This window comes from Ambystoma mexicanum, chromosome 9, assembly GCF_040938575.1.
Source record: "Ambystoma mexicanum isolate Mex_15411 chromosome 9, UKY_AmexF1_1, whole genome shotgun sequence".
In the NCBI taxonomy this organism is placed as follows: Eukaryota; Metazoa; Chordata; class Amphibia; order Caudata; family Ambystomatidae; genus Ambystoma; species Ambystoma mexicanum.
Window position 1 is genome coordinate 802,695,021 of NC_090931.1, and position 20,318 is coordinate 802,715,338.

General features: G+C 43.7%; 1 protein-coding gene across 5 annotated transcripts in view; it reads left to right on the plus strand.

The window, feature by feature from the left end:
• Positions 1-20,318, plus strand: part of NCKAP1 (NCK associated protein 1) — a 1,877,983-nt gene that overhangs the window by 236,079 nt on the left and 1,621,586 nt on the right. The window lies entirely within an intron of this gene.

Here is a 20,318-nt window from a genome sequence, read left to right on the forward strand (position 1 = left end):
AAAGGATAATTCCCAAGATTTTAACTGGTCAAGGACCCATGCTGTGACAAATAATGGCACTGCCTCTCCATACGCTCAGGTGAGAAAAACAGGCCATAATAAACAACTATTACTAGAATTTTTAAGGAGTGACAAACAAATTGTGCTCAGTTGAAGCAATATTCTGAATCTATTGTGTGAGATCCCTAAATTGCATTTTATTTCAAGAGATCTAGAACTGGTCAAATTTGTCGATTGGGGGTGGGGGTGACTTGTTGTGATCATTACTATGTATTCAAATATCGCTTTCAAAATGCTAATAATGGAAGGACGGGCATTAAGGCAAATGGGATATGACCCATCTCCTCATTGTGGCCAGTAGGTTCAGGAAGGGTGTGCAAACTAAAAATATTACTACTAAGCATTTCGACCTAGAGAAACACAACGAGGCAAACTATAGTAACCTTCAAATTAGGTGCTTGAACGCTTCAGCGAGAAACAGAGTGGTAAAAATGATCACCCCTAATGCAGCCGATAACCAGGAAAAGAAAGACTGGAGTTGGCTGCCAAATATTCTATCTGCAGAGGGAGTTTCTAACCTGAAGGGTTGTAAAGAGTTGTTTTCATGTCTTTCATGGAATGTGAGGGGCCATTACCACTTAATACATGATTTGGAACTGTGCATAAAATTAAGCCAAAATGGTGTCATACTCTTATAGGAAGTTTGTTTAGTGTCACCAGTAATACTAGATTGGTTTTAACATTTTCCAGCAATTAACTACTAAAGAAATTGGTGGCATGCCCAAAGGAAGCCTTATTATCGCCATTAAAACCAATCTAATTGACAAACTTGTAAAAACTATAGTTGAATATTTTTTCCGGTAAAAATAAACTAGGCTGTTAACCTCAACAGTACATTACTTTTGCTTAGTGTCTACCGGAACCCCTCCCATTCCACCATTGACTGCTTTCAAGGTCAAATGTGAGATATTGGAGACACTCCAAGGAGAAGATGAGACGTGTGAGGTCATTATCGCAGGTGCATTTGATTCTACACGCTGTTTGAACAGTGAACCCCAGTGAACCCCACCATTCTGATCAATTGAAAGCAAGTAGGAAACTGAGAAATCGAAATAAATGGGTAAGACTAACAACGTTTTGGGGTTTACAAATGTTAAACTGTAATATTAAGGGAGATCTGGAAAATAAATGACACCTGGAATGATCAGTAATCCTCATGAATTGATTATAATTTCATTTCAAATCAACTAGCATTGCCACTTATCAGCCCAGAGAGCTTAAAAAAAGAGCTCTTGCAACTTCTGGATATTAATTAGGAAGTTGAACTGCCCTCAGTCCTCCATCCAGGTTAACCCAATTGCAGCAAGCACTTGGGAAAATGACTTTGCAGAACTTTATAAAGCTCCAGCAAACACAGAACCCCTGATAATTGGTGAGGAAACATGGAAACTCAACTAAGATAAAGAAACCATTCAAACCTTCATTTCTAAATTCTCTTCTCCCGGAGCGCCCAGTCTCAATGGTCCTAGTAACTATGTGTTTATAAACGTGATAGATCCTTGGTCAGTTATCTGTTTGTTATATTTAATGATTTACTCCTAAAGCGGAAAACACCTGAGACATGGAAAATATCCCACATTATCCATATATATTGGAGAGGGTTTAAAGAATGCCTGCTAAAATATTGACCAATGCGGGATGCAGTAGCAAACTGTTTGCGGCCTAGATGCCAGGTGAATGGAAGTTTCGGCAAATAGTGGGTGCCTGGCTAAAAACCAAACTGGATTTAGAAAAGGTTTAAATACATCACTGAACGGATTCATTAGTAACATCTTGACACTAACAGTGACTAGTAAACACAGGCAACCTAGCATGCATTGACATATCCCTAGCGTTTGACATGGTAAATAGGGCTAAATTATGCTAGAAGGTGAGGAGATGGTGCCTGTAAGCAAGCTTACTAAATATTCTTATTCCCATTCACTCTGGGATGAAATTAAGAATTAGGTTGGACATGCAGGGAGCAATGCCAAACAAAGTTGACTCCTTTAATGGCCTTCGACAAAGCTGTGTACTGACTCACTAAATACTCTCCCTCCATAGCTTTACGTTCTTCTGGCACCAATTTCTCTGTGTGTCAAGCGCTTCGCTAAACACCGAGCTGGTGGCCAATCTCTTTCCTCAGCTGGCTCCCTCCTATGGAACAGCCTCCGCCTTCCTCTACGTCTCGAGTGGGATCTGCTCAAATTCCGTAAACTCCTCAAGATCTTACTTTCCAACTTCTCCTTACCTTCCTCCCTCCTCTGCTAAAACCCTACAGTTGCTGAGATTGGTGACGAGGGCCTTTGTGTCCACATGGGTCCTGGCCTCACACACCCAATTGCCTTCAGCCTCTGCCAGCTCCCAGCACTTGCCTTGGCACCCACTGGCTTGTGATATTACAGGCCAGCACTTACTTTTGCCAGTTCAACACTCTCACCAAGTCACGTAACAGCTGCTTAGCCCCCAGCCCTTCCACCGTGGTATTCCTAGCACTTAGCCCGTCCCTCTTCCCTTCTCTCTCTGCACTTGCACGTTCCGAATGCTCACAAGGACAAGTAGGACCGCCTCTATCTTTCATTGTTATATTTGCATTTCACTCCCGTGTTCTCTCCCTGTTGCCCTGTGGGCGCTTTGAAAGACAACATACTTGCTGTAAAAGCACTTTACAAATGCACAAATAAATAGCCGCAGTGACTGTGGGAGGAGAGGGCTGGAGCCTTCTCTCTCCGATCTTCACCCCTGCGCACCACTGAAGAGCCCCAGCAACACCCCCCACAAAAATGGGTGAGATATCAAGTTCTGAGAGGAGCTCACCTTAATTTGCTATTTTTGCTCCGTAATTCAATTCAAGCATACAGAAGTGCACTGTGATTGAAATCGAAATTGCATCCTGCTTCCCAAAGTGCTCAAGCGCTCCTGTGTACACCTGGCCTATTGTCCTCCATTGCCCGCAACGTGTGTAATGGCAGCGCCAGCCTTACACTGATTTCCAGGATCGTAACAAACACATTGCACTGCAGCCGCTGATTGGCTGCCTATCCATTCATCCGCCCACTGCTACGACCGGTAGGTGCAGCCGGGCCATCTACCCAAGGGCCGCATCTAAGGGCATATTGGTGCCTTTCCGTGGCGGGCCGCTGGCCCACCACGCATCTCGTCAGTCGCCTCGAGTGAGTACCTATCCCCTTTCACAGTACCCACATCACTCCTCTATCTACCTACTGCTGCCCGCCCCTCACCCAAGTCCCGTGCACGATGCGCGCTGCATCTTGCCCCCACCAACACTATTAAAACATTGTCGGCGACAACACCACGCTTAACAGCCAACTCTTGTGTCCTGAAGTGACTTGCTGTACCGCCCTCTCAAAATCTACCTGCACACTCGGGGTCGCTGCTTGCCTGCCCCCGCTGCATCGCAAGTGTACACAGACACGTGTAATTGGCCCAAGAAACATCACCATCTATCTCATACTCGCCACTCCCACCCCGGCCGGTCACTCGACCACCCACCAACGGATCGCTAATTAACAGTGTTGCATCACCCGATATTAATATAAATGTTTCTATGACTATCCTGAGTCCGATGCTTCCACGTGTTTTGATTCTCATGCCGTTTAATTATCTACCATTTTAACTATCAATTGTGCAGCCCCTAGCATAAAAGTCAACTAGGCAATTTCTGCTACACCCTCGCTCGTGCAATTAACTGAGCAGCCTTCCGTTCAGTTATCAACTGTACTGCCCATTGCGGTGGAATTAATTATGTTGCCTTCCATTATTCTAGAAACTGAATTGGCTGCTGCCATGCTATCAACTGTATTGCGCATTGCCCTGTGATTAATTGTATAGCCCATTGCCACGTACCCAATTCTGTTGCCCATCATTCTGCTCTCCACTGAGTAGCCCTCTGCACTACTATCAATCGTACTGTTCACTGCGATGACATAAATTGCTGCCTGTCATTATGTTATGATTTAAGATGCATGCATTGCTTCTAACTGTGAAGTTTATTGCCCTACGATCAGCTGCGTAGCCCTTTGCCACACCTTAAATCGTGTCACCCATTGCTCTGTGAGTATCCGTGTTGGCCATTGTCACGCTATTAATCGGCCACTGTTTATCCCTGTATTGCCTGATATCTGCCTATTGAAGCACCACCCAATGTGTAGCAGACGCTGTGCCACCTATCGTGCCGCCTAACACAACAACCCAAACCAATTGCTATGTCTGCCACATTCCTGTTGCCCATTCTCCTTTTCTCAATATTAGCAGCAAATTACCATCTGAAGAAATTCCCTCACCACATAATTGATCCGCCTTGCACAGCAGGCGCTTATATCCAGTTAGGAATGGGCCTAGCCCGCTTACATTGCGCTCGCCATCACCCTATTCCTTGCCCCACTTCTTTCCTCAATAACATTGCACCTTTCCCCATTACCCCACGTCCTACCAACCTAGGTTCACGTAGCAAAGGCTTGACCACACCATACTCGCACACCACGGTCTGAACGACCCTTCAGACATCCATGCAGACCACCTAGCCAAGTCAATGGAAGCCCATGGATTCACCTATAGGATCCTTGCACCCACCCACGAAAAAGGCAGACTCTGGATTGGTTAGCAGACACCAGCTGTACCACCAACATACTATCTAACACCCCTACGCCTTGGTCAGACCAACACCATAATCTTTACCACTACTGTCAGCACTAAAAATCAGAACCATTCCATTTTAGCATCCACGGCCCCGTCTAAAAGCTTTAAAAATATGAATAAAGACAATGTTACCTCTTCTAACGCCCTTCTTAGACTCTAGACAATGACCCATCAACCTTGGTACGTCAATATAATGAAATCATGTTAGAAGTTATTGAAAAAGTTACTCCCCTAAAAAGTAAAAAAGATAAACACTCAGCATACATCAACCCCTGGTTCACCACAGAACGCAGAACAATGCGTGCTTCTAAAAGATCTGCGGAAAATAATTGGCGCGAATCACCAAATACAGCAAACAAAAGCTTTTCCAGGCAGCAGCTAATAATTACAAAAAAGAAATTCTTGTAGCCAAAAGTGAAGTATATAATCAGAGAATACCAATGCTTGATCAAATACTAGAGAACTTTTCACCATCCTCCTTGAATTAGAATCTCCAGCACCTACCCCTGACCATGCAGTGAAAGATGAACAATGGTATACCAATATTCAAAATGTGTTGGCAGACAAAATGTCCTCACTTCAACTTAAAATGGAACAAATAAAAGCTAAACTCGGTCTCACCCAAACTCAGCCAACTCCACCACCACCAGTGGAGGATAATACATTATTTTTCTCCACTTTCTAGCGTAGACACTATGAACATCATTAATAGCTTAAAACCATCTAGATGCAAAGGTGACAGCTGCCCGGCAACTCTGATAAAAGAATGCGCTTCAGAATTTGCACCTTTCATCACCAGCCTTATTAACAGCTCTTTTGCCACTAACAGGGATCCGAGTGACCTAAAAACAGCCTGTGTTCTACCCCTACTCAAGAAACCAACACTAGACCCCAACATCCCCACAAACATCCGTCCTATCACTACCCAACCGTTCTTATTAAAAATACTTGATCATGCAGTCTATTTGCAGATATAAAAATGTCTAGAAGAGAATAACCTCTTGGGTTTAAGACAATCAGGCTTCAGGCCAGGTCATGGCAGAGACTGCTTTACTAGATTTGAAAACACAAATGGATCAATACAAAGACAAGGGGGGAGCTGTGCATCCTCCTTCTCTTAGATCTCTCCGCAGAATTCGATCTAGTTGATCCTGATATTCTCTGCCAGCACCTAGAGTATGTCTCCCAATTCTCAGTAGACTCCGAGTGGATCAAGTCATTCCTGCACCATGAGGGTTTTTTCCCCCGACAACTCGGCAGCCCCGCCGGTTCCAGTGACCTGTGGTGTACTGCAAGGCTCTTGCCTGTCACCCACTCTTTATAATGCCTTCACTAAGCTCCTGTTTGAGAAATTAGATAACATGGGTATCACGTATACAAACTATGCGGATGATACGCAAATACTAATACCTAGATGGTATTAGTATTTGCCTAATACCTAATTACTAGATGCCATGACACTGACTCTAAAAACCTAAACAAGATGTATCTGGCCATCCAGGCGTGGATGGCGCTTAATGAATTGTGTCTTAATGACGATAAAACTGTGCTAATCCTCATTGGCAATAAAACTAAACTCAGCAACCTCCCTCATACATATAAATACTTTAATATCGATGGTAATACTATTAAAGTCGCCAACAAAATAAAAAAACTTGAGTATATATATCGACTCCTCTCTTACCTTAAACAGACAGGTTAATGCTGTCATCTCTTCAGCAGCCCACACCACCAAAATGATAAGAGCTAGCAGACCGTTCCTCTTTCCTGACCATCTCATCACCTTGACCAGAGCCTTGATTTTATCCAGGATAGACTACTGCAATTCACTATTTGCAGGGACCAGCTCAAGAAACATAAAAAATTACAGGTCGTCCAAAACCACGCCATTAGAGCTGCCTTAAACATTTCTAGACATGATCACATTCCTACCATCAGGAGGAAAATCCACTGGCTCCCTATCCAAGACAGAATTAATTTCAGAATACTGACTCTCAGCCACAAATGTATTACAAACAAGGCACCTCTATACCTCAGCAATCTCATCCGCAAAGCCCATTCTAACAGACCAACCCGTTCCCAGTACACCAATCTCCTCATCACCCCCAAATACAAAAGACAGAAAGCAGAAGGAGCAAGTTTCCCCGATTATAGCTCCCAAACTGTGGAACGCCCTCCCTACTTATCTCAGAAATGACACCTTGTTCTGGTCCTTCAGAAAAAGCCTAAAAACCTTACTCTTCAAGACCGACCTCCTGCAGTAGCTGCTTAGACATTAACTCAATACCTGCAGGATGCATTCACATAAATTGTACATAAATGTATATAAGTGTGTATTGTATTCTGTGTAAAAATTGTAATTCTGTAACCATGAAGCTATGTGCTTAATTTGTAACCATCTCCTTAAGTATGTAACAGCGCCTAGTTGCCTCTGGGCTTTGAGCGCTTTATAAATGTATAAATAAATACATAAAATGTCATCGATATTGATTTAAAATGAAATCCTTCAAACACAAAAATCATAAGATTCAGAAAAACATCCTGGCAAAAAACACAGCTTCACGTGGAGGACAGGGGAACACACATTACCAAAGAACTGATTTACCTAGACTTTAATTTGAGATCTAGCCCTTCTAGGGAAACCCTTCTGATGCACTTAGTGAAGAAGGTAAAAGGCACAAATGGAGCAGATTGTTAGTTTAAAAAAATGTTTTATTTGGATATGGTTATAAACCTTTACAAAACAAAAAACAATCAATACCAACATATGAGAAATACACAATATAAGAAAGAGATTAAAAAGATGTAATAAAAGAAAATACACAAATAAATGTACATGACTCGTGCAACTTACGATAATTAAAACTCCTTGGCCCCAATGACCTAAGATTTACAAAGATAATTTTTTTCTCATTTTAGAACTATTAAAACAACAAAAATAACTCAACAAAATGCACAAATTGAGAGTCTGGCTAGATGATCTCACCCATTATCAAAAAAAAAAAAACTCAATAGAATGAAGAGATAGCCTAGAGGAGCATGAGACACAGCCACGTGAACAGACAAAACCAGAAAGCAGTGATAACCTTTATAATAAACAACTACACAGTTGTAATAATTCACTGGATAAAGTTAGATCTTTCCAGGATCTGGACCAATGCTATTGTCAATGCGCTGTCATGGCCAGAAATTGCTCTATCCCAAAACATGTTCGGCAGAAACCAGACATTTGTTCACTCCAAAAGGGGCGAGCCCTAAAGACCTCACTGCCCAGGTAGCTTCACACTCCATTAGTAAATGATGTAATGATTCCTTGGATGGAACTTTACAAACACTACACAATGCTGTTGCGAGCTCTCCCATCCCCCTTTTCGAGAAAACTTTCCCTGTATGAAGAATATTCAAAGGCAATCTCATAAAGTTCTGTCTGAATTTCCAATCGGGGAACTTTAACAAATACCTTGGTATGAAACCAACTTTTTTACCAACCTTCTGGAATAAGTTCACGGGAGAAATAGCACACAAACTGTTGATAGTTTCAATCCAGTCCATTTCCTCCAGGGCCTTCTTGGCCTTCAAGGGGTTCTGGATGAAAGTCTCAGTGTTAGGATTAGCAAGTGCACATCCCACCATTTCTTCCAGCGAAGGAAACATCTTTGATCTTTTACTTTCTAGATGACATCTAATGACTGCATATAATGTTTAATCGTGGGCAGTGATGATCAACCGTTACAAAGAGCACAATTTCCAAACTATATGGGACTTCAAAGATCTTAAACCCAGCTCAAATCTAAGACTAGAGATGGGCAAACACATTGGCAAACTGAGGGCTTTCTTTCACACAAGTCTCAATTAATTGCCAGTCCAGATTCCATAAAAGTGGCTAAGCCTGCAGGCCGTAAAGAAGCACTGGGACAACTTTCGCCTTATAAAACCTAATTACAGGGAGGATGGCAAAAGTACAATATTGTATCAGGATCTTTTTCAACTGAGGTACCAATAGCATAATTTTACTCCGTAAATCACACTCCACTTTGCCCATGGAAGGTGAGGCATACATTTTGTACCCCAGATAAACCACTTCCTCTACTCTTGGAATTGCCTGTCCCCCCAGTTTCCACTCGAAGTAAACAACCCTTTTTAGCGGGTGCCTAAAGAGAACTATTCTGAACTTAGTGGGGTTTATCGAGAGTCCGTTCTCTATTGCATATTCATTCAACTTGTCCAAAAGATGCTGAAGCCCTACCGCAGTTTTATCCAGCAGGACAGCGTCATCGGCATAGGCCAGACATTGAATTCTACCACCATTAATCCCTGGACTGACCAATGCCAACAAACTCAAGAAGTCACCTATATCCGCCAGATAGAGATTGAAAAATAGGGGTGCACCCAGGCAACCCTGACAAAGCCCTCTTTCCACCTTAATCGATTCAGAAAGATGGCCCAATTCGTCCAGTCTCACTCTCATTGTAGTGTCTTTATGGAGTTCCACTAGCATAGAAAGTAGATGTTCCGGGATTCCCCACGCTCTTAACTTCCTCCATAGCCGATCCCTGTCCACCTTGTCAAAGGCTCTGGAGAAGTCCATCCAGGCCCCATGGAGCTGACATTCCCCCTTACCCATTGTCTTTTAATTTAAGATGTTCAAAACAACCCCCTTCAAAGCGGTCGATAAACCCCTTCTGAACTCTGTTTGATATTTGGAGAGGACATTAACAGTTTTAACCCATTCTTCCAATTCATCCAGGAGTATCCTCATAAATAGCTTACCTTCGATATCAAGGAGTTTGATATGCCGATAGTTTGTTGGTAACATCCAATCGCCCCCCCTTAAATAAGGGTATGATTATCGCACACTTCCACGAAGAGGGGAAACTTTGCCTCACAAGTTTCTCCCTAAACAACCAAAAGAGCAGTTTCGCCCAGAGTGCTGGGTTGTTTTTCAGCACTTGGTAGGTGAGGCCATTTGGTCCCGCTGCCTTTGAAGCGGATGCCTTCACAATTCGGTCTATCAGGGATTGTTCGTCAAGCGGGAGATTCCACATAACCCCCTTTGGAGCCCTAAAAGTGGACACTCCATTACCCTTAACATTAGATGACAGGAAATCAACCCACTTCTGTACAGGGACCAGATTGCATTGGGTGGAGTGGGAGACAGACTCCAGCTGATACAAAACTGACCAGAAATTTCTCGAGTCTTTGTTACACACCAACTTTAGCATCATCTCTCCATCCTGTTGAAGGCACCACATCCTTCTACCTAAAGATCGCTTATACTGATGTTTGACACACCATTTGTTAAGGTATCTCACCTTCCTATTCAAAACCTTCTTTTCTCTGGACTCCTCGTCAAATACATGGCAATGAACCTGTGTTCCCCTCCCTACCTCTGCCAATACTCTGTGGGCAAACTGTCCAAGCGAATTTAACAAACAGGTCTGGCTGGCAGTTATCTAGCTGAATCCCATCTGGGATTTCTAGGAGTTTGCTATTAAGAATAGAGCCTTCCCATTTATATTTTTGTAGGCGGAGTCTACTCTTTCTGCTCACTGAACACTGAGCATACTTTTCTGCCGTATTGGCCATCAAGCCTTGAAACTTTAACTCTAATGTGCAGTGATCGCTGCCTCCATAACCCCCAACCCTCAAGGAAACATCCTGGGCAAACAATTCAGCTGACATGAATATATAGTCCAAAATTGAGGAGGAGGGACCTCAATGCCAAGTTTCACATGCAGGAGAATCCCCCACCAAAGCCCCATTTGTCATTTGCAACACCCAAACCCCCAGAAAATCTACCCATTTTTTTTCCCCTTGTTTAGCACTCTTCTACATTTCCCGTTTTCCCTTATCTGTGAGGGAAGAATACATTGAGTGTTTTAATCCCCCGCAAGGATAATGTAGGATCCCGCAAATGTTTTAAATATTTTTTTCTCCAAAAGAGAGGTGAGGCTATCCAGAAAACCCTGAAGGCTGGAGCAGGCGGGGTTCTAATATACATTTATAAAGATCAACTCAAGAATATGCAACTGACTCTTTAAAGTGGCCCTACATGCTTGAATGCCCCTATTATCATTAAAAAAACATGGAATTGTTCATAATTGAGGAATTTATAAAAGCCGTCAGCAGACCTCCCGAGGGTCTGCCTTTAGCTTTTTGAGAGGCTGCTTGATTATAAATTCACTAGCCATGTTTCCTGAAACGTGATTATATCCGCTGTACTAAAAAGAGGCTCTTTCTTGAATCTTAAGTTGAACGTATTGGGACCCCGCATGTTCCAGCTAATCAAACACAATTCTGACTGACTAAAGAGGCTGGGAACCCACGCCCAGTTTCGGCAATACTTAGGTTAGAATTTCCAGTAACAAACGGCGTGTTATCTTGTGAACCATGGCCATTTGCCCTTTGTCTCCTGGGCGACAAGACAGTACTCAAGTTTGCACCCTCACCCACAATATGGCCCGCTATACATTCTCCATGCAAAAATCTCAAATTAGCACTGTCCATCAATGCATTCCTAGAGAGTAATAGACTGTCCTTCTAGTTCTTTTGCAGCCCCCATTATACCCTCCTGTGCTTTTTTCGAAGCAAGTCCAACGCCCACAACATAAGGGTTCCGACGTAAGGATTCCTAACATTGGGGAATCCTACACATTCAATGTCCTGAGAGTTAAACAAATATAAATTGGAAACCCTTTTAAAAAGTGACAGGATGACTCCCCTGCTAAGTGATCTATAGACATTCTTTTTTGGTCTTTAGCCATATCTTTGCAAAGTCATTTTGTATGTCTTCCTCATGGTTCCCTAGAGGGACCTGCATCACTGAATTCGGAGGTAGTGAGATTTGCTGTTTTTGAGCCACCTCGACTGTCCTTGATATGCTAATTCCATTGTAATTCATATCCATCTTGGTCTGCTTGCCCTGCCCTGTTCTCACAATTTCCTCAGAGGATGTTTTCTTCAACTCCATGTGCAGTTGTTTCACAAACATTGGGGCTAATTTGATATTCTGGACCTGGCCTTCCGCCGTTCTTGTTTTACACAATGCATTAGTGACTGGCAATGCATGTTTATTCAATACAAATATTGGGGCTATTGGTAGCTTGTAAGCCAGCGGAGCTGTCTCGGACCCAGGTGCTGATTGCTTTTGCGCAGTTGGATGAGGCATCCAACCTATCGAAACCTCATTCACTGCACTCATCTCCTGCCAGTCTATTTGAAGGCCCACACTAGCCTTTATAATTGCCAACCCATCTTCTTGGATCCTATTGGTATTAAGTTGACATCATTATATGATAGCCCATTCGAGGTTATAGTATCAGGGGCTACTTTCCCCACCTCCCATCCCCCTGCATCCGATGAGCTGTAGAGGAGGAATTTACGAGAACTTTAAGAAAGAAGTTTGTTCCTATTTTTTTTATTTTAATATTTTTTGTTTGTTTTTTTTATTAAGATCTTTCCCATTGGACATGGAGACGTTCCTCCTCCTCCTACTTGCTTCTCTTTTCCTTGCCTTCCGACCTCCTACTACGCCACAGTTGTTTGATTTACCCTCCACCACATAGGCTAGTCGTCTGAATTCCTCCAAGACTGACTCTGACAAGGGGGTATCATCAAAGGGCACAATAGCATCTACCTCTCTCTCCTGCTCCCCTGTTCCTAAATCATGCAGGACATTTGAGAGGGATAGCAATTTCTGTAGAAGATGATTAGCTTCCTCTTCAGATATCCTTAGTAGCAGGGCAGTTTGAATTGATGAAATATCCATCCCTTGCTTAGCTACCTCCAGTCGGACGTCCTTTAAGGCCAGGACCACAACTGAGTTGATTACGTTGTTGAGTCCCACCAGCGACGCATCACAACTTTCTATTTCCTTGGAGAACTCTAGCAGCACCCCAGCTTGTGACTGTACTTTCTGAGTTTAATAGTTCAAATAAATGTACTGTCTCCTTGGGTGCTATACATGATGGCAGGTTAGAACATTTTCCATACTCCTTCCTTCTACCGGGATGTGTTACCTTGGGAACAATATCCCTCCTCTCTTCAGTAGTATTTAAGGATTCTTCCTCTCCTGACAATTTGCTCACACAGGAGATTCCACTTGGGTCCAGATTGTATTTCTCTTTCTCTTTCTCTTTGCAATAATATAGAGGTTTGGGTGGAGGATTGTACTTCTTGATCGTTAGCACTTTTACACCTCTGTCTCCCAAAGTGGTCTTCGATTTTCCTCTGGATTTTCTTTGTCGTCACTGTGTATTCCAACCCCTTCTTCCAAGCTTGTACAGTGGTTGGTTGTCCTCTTACACCCTCTGCTCCTTATGGGGGGCATATTCAGTACTGATTGCAGGGGATTCTAATGGACTAAAGCCTGAACACGGTGGCTGGAGGTGCTTTGTAAATTAAGATCCGAGACCTGAGGCTGATACATTGGTAGCGTCGCTGTGTTATCTATTGGCATATCCACCCACTCTGGGGATCTGATATCATCCTGTAAAGTTGTACTACGGAGTTTCATCTCCAATAGTTCCTAGTTGACCCCTGTGCCAAATCAGAGGCAAATCCACTCTGCCCGACCAAATCCGCCTGTGGCCGTCGAACTCTGCCTCTCCCTCTAAATAGATTGTTTGCTAGAAACACGAGTTACTCTGGCGCCTCTCAGACTCTCTAGCAGACCAGGTGCTTTGTTCGAGGCTGTAATTCAGAAATCTCCATACAACACCGGACAACTTGGCTGTCCCCTGGCCACTAGGCTAAGTGGGTCTGGAAAAAGGGAATACCCAACCGTTTTGGAAGTTTTTGGGATGGAAAAAAAGTTTGCTTTTTTTTCTTCTTTTATTTATTTTTGGGCAAGCTGCAGGCGGGTGACCTTTAGATGCTCGACACTATGACGACACTATTTACCCAGCTACGTCTCTACTCCTATACACCGCGGTCAGCACCCTGAGGAGGTTTGCAAAATCTGCATAACTCTCTGGGAATTTACCCAAACACACTGGATCTCGCCTGCACAACAAAGTAGGAACAATGCAGAGACACTGACTCGCAAGGCACAGTGAGTCCCTGTTGTAGGCAATGAAGCACAACAAAAACACCAGCACATGCACACTGTAACTCACCGGGTGACTGGATAACTAATCCAGTCCAAAAAGAAGCAAAGCGGCAAAGTGAAATCCACCGCTGCCCTCCTCGGCTCCTCCGTTTGCGTTCAGAGAGCAGATCAGGTCAGAGGAAAGGACCTTCACAGCGTCCTTCACAGCGTGTCAAGCCGCACCTCTGATACACAGGAACACAATCACAGTAGCCGCTTCCGACACGAGTTTTCTCAGTTGGTGGTTTCTCCATCCAACCTTTGATTGATCTCTATAAATGGAAAGTAGTGCCCTCAACCATGTATGGGATTGAAACGATCAGAAGGCATAGATTTGAACAAAATAGAGGGAAAGCTGTGAAAACAGATTTTGTTGCTTCCTAATTGTATGCCAACTATAGTCATAAGACACAAATTGGGGTGGACGTTACTAAGTGGTTATCAATGGAAACTGGTACCATTGTATGGAAAGCTACAAGCTCCCACTAGAATTTCACTCTACAAAGATCTTAACCCTCAAACACATGATATTAAGAAACACTCGCCTATGTCTGGCTTTATATCGAACGCTCAGAACATCTTAGATTTGATTGCCACAACATAATCTTTAATTGTTAATCCCAACGAGGTGAAACCGGCTTTTTCGCATGGATTGGTCAAAGACAAGGGAGTGAATTTGAAACTATAAATTGCACGAGCATCTTTTTTGGGACATCAGAAGTCTGGGTACTATCCCAAAATATCTGACCACTCTACCGAACTCACATTGGTGTGCACAATTCGTAATATTTTGGATGAATGTGCTGCCAACAGGCAAAATAAATTGTATAAGAAGCAAACGGTTAATCCACAAGAATTCTTGTACATCTTGGGAGGACCTGGGAGTTTCTGAAACTCTTGCCCACTTGGTCATTGATTGTCCCTCCCTTCAGTTATTAAGATGCCAAACCTTTGAGAAATTTGACAACAAAGGTTGTGTGAACATGCAGGCTTTCTGGCAACATATTGTAGCGGGGGAATTAACTTCCATTGACCATATAATTATTGAGGTTTTTAAATTGCATCAATTTGATTATGATAAAGGAGCGTAAACTATCTATGAATTTTGCGCAACAGCACATGCACTTTATAAAAAAGAAATGGAAAATGCTTTATGTGCTTGATCGACAGTGGTTTTAATGTTTATGTATTTTGTACAACTTTGATGCTTCACTTTTGTGTGAAATGTTTTACTGTAAACTGTAACACTAATAAGTGTGTTTAAAGCTCAGCATTACACTCCTGTTTCTGGCAATGTGCTGCTGTATCACAATATTTTTGTATCACTTTATTTCTAGGAGCAAAATGAGACTTTAGAGTCTGTACAACAAGACTGATCTACTTTTGGTGGCCTTTGGCTCTGTTAGCAAATTGTTAGCCTGTTTTCCTCCGTTTGTGCTATATATATATTTGAGGCTTGTGTAGTAGATCCTTAGAATCACATGCTTTGCATAGGCCGGCATCTAGTGGTAGGTGTGAAGTATTGCACATGCTGTTTTCAAATATGATCAGGATGGACCCAGATGATTCGGTACGCCCCGTTTCGGTGCTGTACTTTTGGTGCGGGGCCGGGCCATGACCCGGTAGCGCCAAATTTCAGCTTTCCCACTTCGGCACGCAAACCATTCCGGCGCCATTGATGTGGCATATATGTGATATTGCAGCCGCATCTAAACATTCCTCAGGCCTAATATAATGGATTACTTCCTGCAAATGCTGCACATTTACAGGTACTGTGGTATACACAGCCTGTTAAAAGTGCTTCATTTGCAAGAAGTAATCCGCTTTTCACAGGCTCATGGTGGTAGACCTGTTGAAGGCTATTAACCCAATAGAGGATTTCTGGTTTGGTAGGGTTAAGACATAGGTTACCCATCATCCAATTATAGAGCATGCATATTATCCAGGATGTAGACTTGTCAATCGCCTTAGGTTGGTGGCTGATTACATTGTTATGAAAACTAATCAAATGAAGAATGTGTACAAAGGACCATTTGGCAAATGGATTTTAAGCAGTGTGCAATGAAGCTAAAGTGCATCACATTGGTAACTTGTACCAGAAACATGCAAAATTACTGAATAGCCTATGCATTGCCTCTACATGCATATCCTCCCGGTCTGAAAGCTTCCGTCCATGGCAGCACCAAGGAGAATCTGACTACCCACATCTAGAATCCTTGTATTACTCGAAATCATCCGTACCGCAACACCATAACCACATTTGTATGCCACTTCCTGGCCACCTGGTGAAGATGGCCATGGAATTTTAAACAAACACTGGAGGGTGGTGTTACGCTCACCTGGCTCCCACAGAGGCGTCGATCTGGACTGCTGCAGCCTCCACTAATGTGACGCGTAGGGCCGAGATGACGGACTGGACTGGCCCACCTAGCTTCGTTTGCTTGGCCCGTAGGAATATTCTTCTGCAAATGGAGAAAGGGAATTAACCACCCGTGGAGTTGAGCGTAAATCCCCCCACCCTGCTATTCTCCACACTGATCACCTTGGATGTCCCCTCTTATAGCCCCACCCGAGTAAAAAAAATAGTCCCTAGGTAAAATAGTCCCTTCCAAGCCTCATTTGGCTTGGAGCTCTTGCAGCATGGTCTGCATCAGGTAAGGTTGCAGCATGGTCTGCATTAGGTAAGTTTTAATCTATGGACTGACTCTCCATATGAGCCTGGCGCCATAGGTACCAGGACTGCACCCAAATAGGGTATCGGGTAATAATATCGCCATATATATGGTCGCCGTAAATAATATCGCCGGGAAAATGTCGTGGCAATATTATTTGGGTGACTATATATATGGGGACGGGGGCAAAAAAAAAAGTTTGGGGGTTGCGGTGGTGTCCCCCGCATGTTTCATGCAATAATGTTGCCACAAAAAACGGCAATTTTTCGGCCATATTTTTGGATGGAACCCCAAATAGCCCCTAGCGGGGGTTGCTGGGCTTGCTTGGGGTAACTTGATGTCTGCTTCCGGGGTTGCTGGACTCGGTCTGGGTCCCCGGGGGTAGGCATCATGACAGGTGTAGTCATGGTACTGTTTTTTTCATAGATTGGAGCGAGAGAATAGTCACCTCATCTTCTTTTCAAAACTTGTCATGGCCTGCAACATTCAGCTACATGCACTGCTCACAAAATGATGCACGCAATTGTAAAAATTACAATTGCCTTGAAAAAAAACCAGAAGGCGTTCAGGCTAAGTATGAAACTTGTGCATAGCTATACAATAAGATCTCTCTGGCCTGTAGTTAAGTGCTGGGTCTCGAATTCTCGCAGGCCAAGGTTCGCGACAGCAAGAATCCCCCCCCCTTTTTTGTTTAAATTAGTATTTTCGCTCCCTTGCATTTTTTTCATGAACCCGCACCATGTCCATTGCTTCAAAACATTTTTTTTTCTATTTCCAATTTAATTGCTCCATTCATGAACATACGCTCTTTCTTTTTTTTTTAAATTAATGCACCATGCCAGTCGCGCCAAAACATACCGGCACGAAGATGTCCCTGCGCCGTAGTGGCTCTGGGAAACAGGGTGCGCCGAACCGGGACTTGCTGAAATGTCCTGCTCCGTTAACTATTATAGATCCTCATGATTTTGTTACACCTGAGGGTGGTCACATTTCCCCCATTGATGACCAACATTTGTTCAATGTGTTGCTAAAAAGGGCTGCCAATCATGTTAATCTTCAGACGCAGGGAAACCGTGTAAGACACTGGTCCTCATTACAAGTCCGGCGGTAACCCAGCCGGTGCTGCTTGGGGGTTGCTGCCAGACTTGCAATATTTACTTGCGCCTGGCTTGCCAGAATAACCGTGGGATTGCGCCCCCGGTGTTCCAGGAACTCAGGATTCAATGGGAATGGTGATCAAGGAAGCACCGTCACTGTTAATGACGGTGCCGGTTCTTCCGTGAAAGTCTGCGGGTGGGTGCTGTTCCGCCCTGCAGGTCTGACCCTAGCGGGCAGGACGGCAGTCGGCCGCAGACTCGGAGTGTGCCGGTTTGGTAACATTGCTGCTGGTAGGCTTACCAGCACCGTTGTTACTGGACCGCACACTCGTAATGAGGCCCACTGATTTCGTAGATGATACTTTAAATGAAAGGAAAGCCATCAGTCAGGCTATTCCTCTTTTGCAGTCTATAAAGAAAAGAATTTCCCCATCTCGAACTACACCTTCACTTACTCGTGCAGTCAACCCCAGGATAGAAAAGATTTTTAAGCCCTCACTTTCAAACCCTCCTTACAATAAAGGTCATGTAAAGCCTGATTCACTAGTTGTCACCAGGAAGAGGGCGGGTGTGCCACTGTCTAGTGCTAAAGCATATCTCAATAAAGAGTGCAAGAGATTATATATCCTGGGCACAAGAGTGACCACATCTGGGGCTTATTTGATTCACATTGCAAACAATACCACTTTGGTTGCAAGCTATAATAATACTCAGTGAGATGAAATACACAAACAACTGGATTCTGTCCCTGAACCTGTAAGGTCCCACCTACTCAAAATCTCAACTGAAGGGAAACGGGTAGTCCAGAATATTTTAAACACTGTGGGCTCAGCAGACACTTCTGGTAGCGTGCTAGTTGACGGCACCTTGCTCAAATGCCTTTCATGCCTTCGGGATTCAGGGTTCAAACCCAAGACTAGGGCAACCTTAATAAATATGCATTTCGAAGATTCTGCCCTCTTTGGGATGGCAGTAGATGACCAGTTAGAGACTACCAAGAAGGAGCATGAGACCCTGAAAACATTAGGGCACATTTCTAATAAACCCTTTATCGACTGGCGCACCTTTTAATACACAATGTTCTTTTCAGAGCCAGGGTTTCACAGTGGTCTCTGTCTGGCTTTGGAGCCTCCTCATATTCTTGGTACAATCCCCAAAGACAATACTCTTCTTTTCAAACAAATCAGCAGAGGGTTTAGGAGAGGTAAAGGTTGGGGCAGAGTTGCAGCCTCTAGATGCTCTGCAGCCCCACCAGCAAATGATGCTCTGGTCCAGGTACCCTCCTGAGCTTCCCCAGTAGGCTCCTGGGCTGCATAGCAACCACACGTGGGCAAGTATAACATCAGATAGCAGGGTGCAACAACTGTGGCCAAATGTTATTCAATAGAATTTGTAGAAACGCCTCGCCACCATCCTCCTCAGTCAAGAAGAATGTTGTCAGAACATCAATTGATTTTACAAGAAAAAGTTCAGTGCTACAAAAGGGAGCGATAGAGCAGGTTCAACCTCTGGGAGAAAACCAAGGTATTTATTCAGTGTACTTCCTTGTCCCAAAGAAAGTTCTAACAATGCACCCAGTCTTGGACATGCGCCCTACAAACACGCATTTGAAGCCACAAACATTCAGGATGATCATACTTTCATATTTCAATGTTGCCAGTGCACAGAAAATACTTAAGATTCAAAGTGGGAGACAAGCACTACCAATTTCAAAGTGCTACCATTCGGCATAGCCTCAGCACCATGGGTGTTTACAAAAGTCCTTACAGTGGTGCTGCACACTTACGGAGACAGTCCATTCCAGTGTACCCTTACCTAGACGACTGGCTAATAACAAGAGACACACCCCAATTGTGTCAGCAAAACCCTCAACCATCAAACTGCTGTTTCAATTAGGTTTCTCCATCAATGAGGAAAAAGTCCAGTCTAGTGCCCAGTCAAGTAAAACAATTTCTGGGGGCACTAATTTGGACAGAAGACGGCCTAGTCTTCCCCTTCCGAGAGGGTACAAAACATGCTGTTTCAGTTCCCCCAATACATAGTCGGTCGCCAGGTAACTGTGCGAAAGTCAGTGCACCTCTTAGGAATGATGACTTTTATTGTATTTGTTGGTAGCGCCCACAGCCGGAGGTATCAGAGCGCTAAGAAGGCAGTACACAGTGAGTTACAACATGGTAGGAACAGTAAGGTTACATTTCAGCGTAAGTAGTCATGATCATGCGTGGACAGTGGGTTATACGCGTTGCATGTATTTGTTGAATAGTGAAGATTTTCTTTTCTTTCGGAAGAGTGTATAACTGTCTTCTTTTTGGATATGCTGAGGGAGAGCGTTGCAGAGTGTGGGTGCGATAATGGTAAAGCAGGCTCCTCCAGCTCGCTTTCTGGCAAATCTGGGTATGTGCTAGGCAGATGTGTAGGAGGAGCGGAGATTGCCTGTGTTGTGTTTCTTAGTAATACGGTTCATAAGGTAGTGGGGCAGTATTGTGTAGGCAAGGGTGGGTGATAGTGAGGAGTTTAAAATCAATAAGAGCTTTGATGGGGGAGCCAATGAGCCTCTTGTCTGATGTTCTGATATTTGGTTGGAGCGCTTCATGCCCCAGGCAGCTCACAGGGCATTATTTTGGATTAGTTGAAGATTGTTGATTTTTTTTTTCTGAGGTCCCAGCTAAGATGGCATTGCAGTAGTCCAATTTACTGCCTATGATGGCTCTGGCTAGAGTAAAGCAGTTGTTAGGAGTCATGAATCTTCTGGGAGAGGTTAAT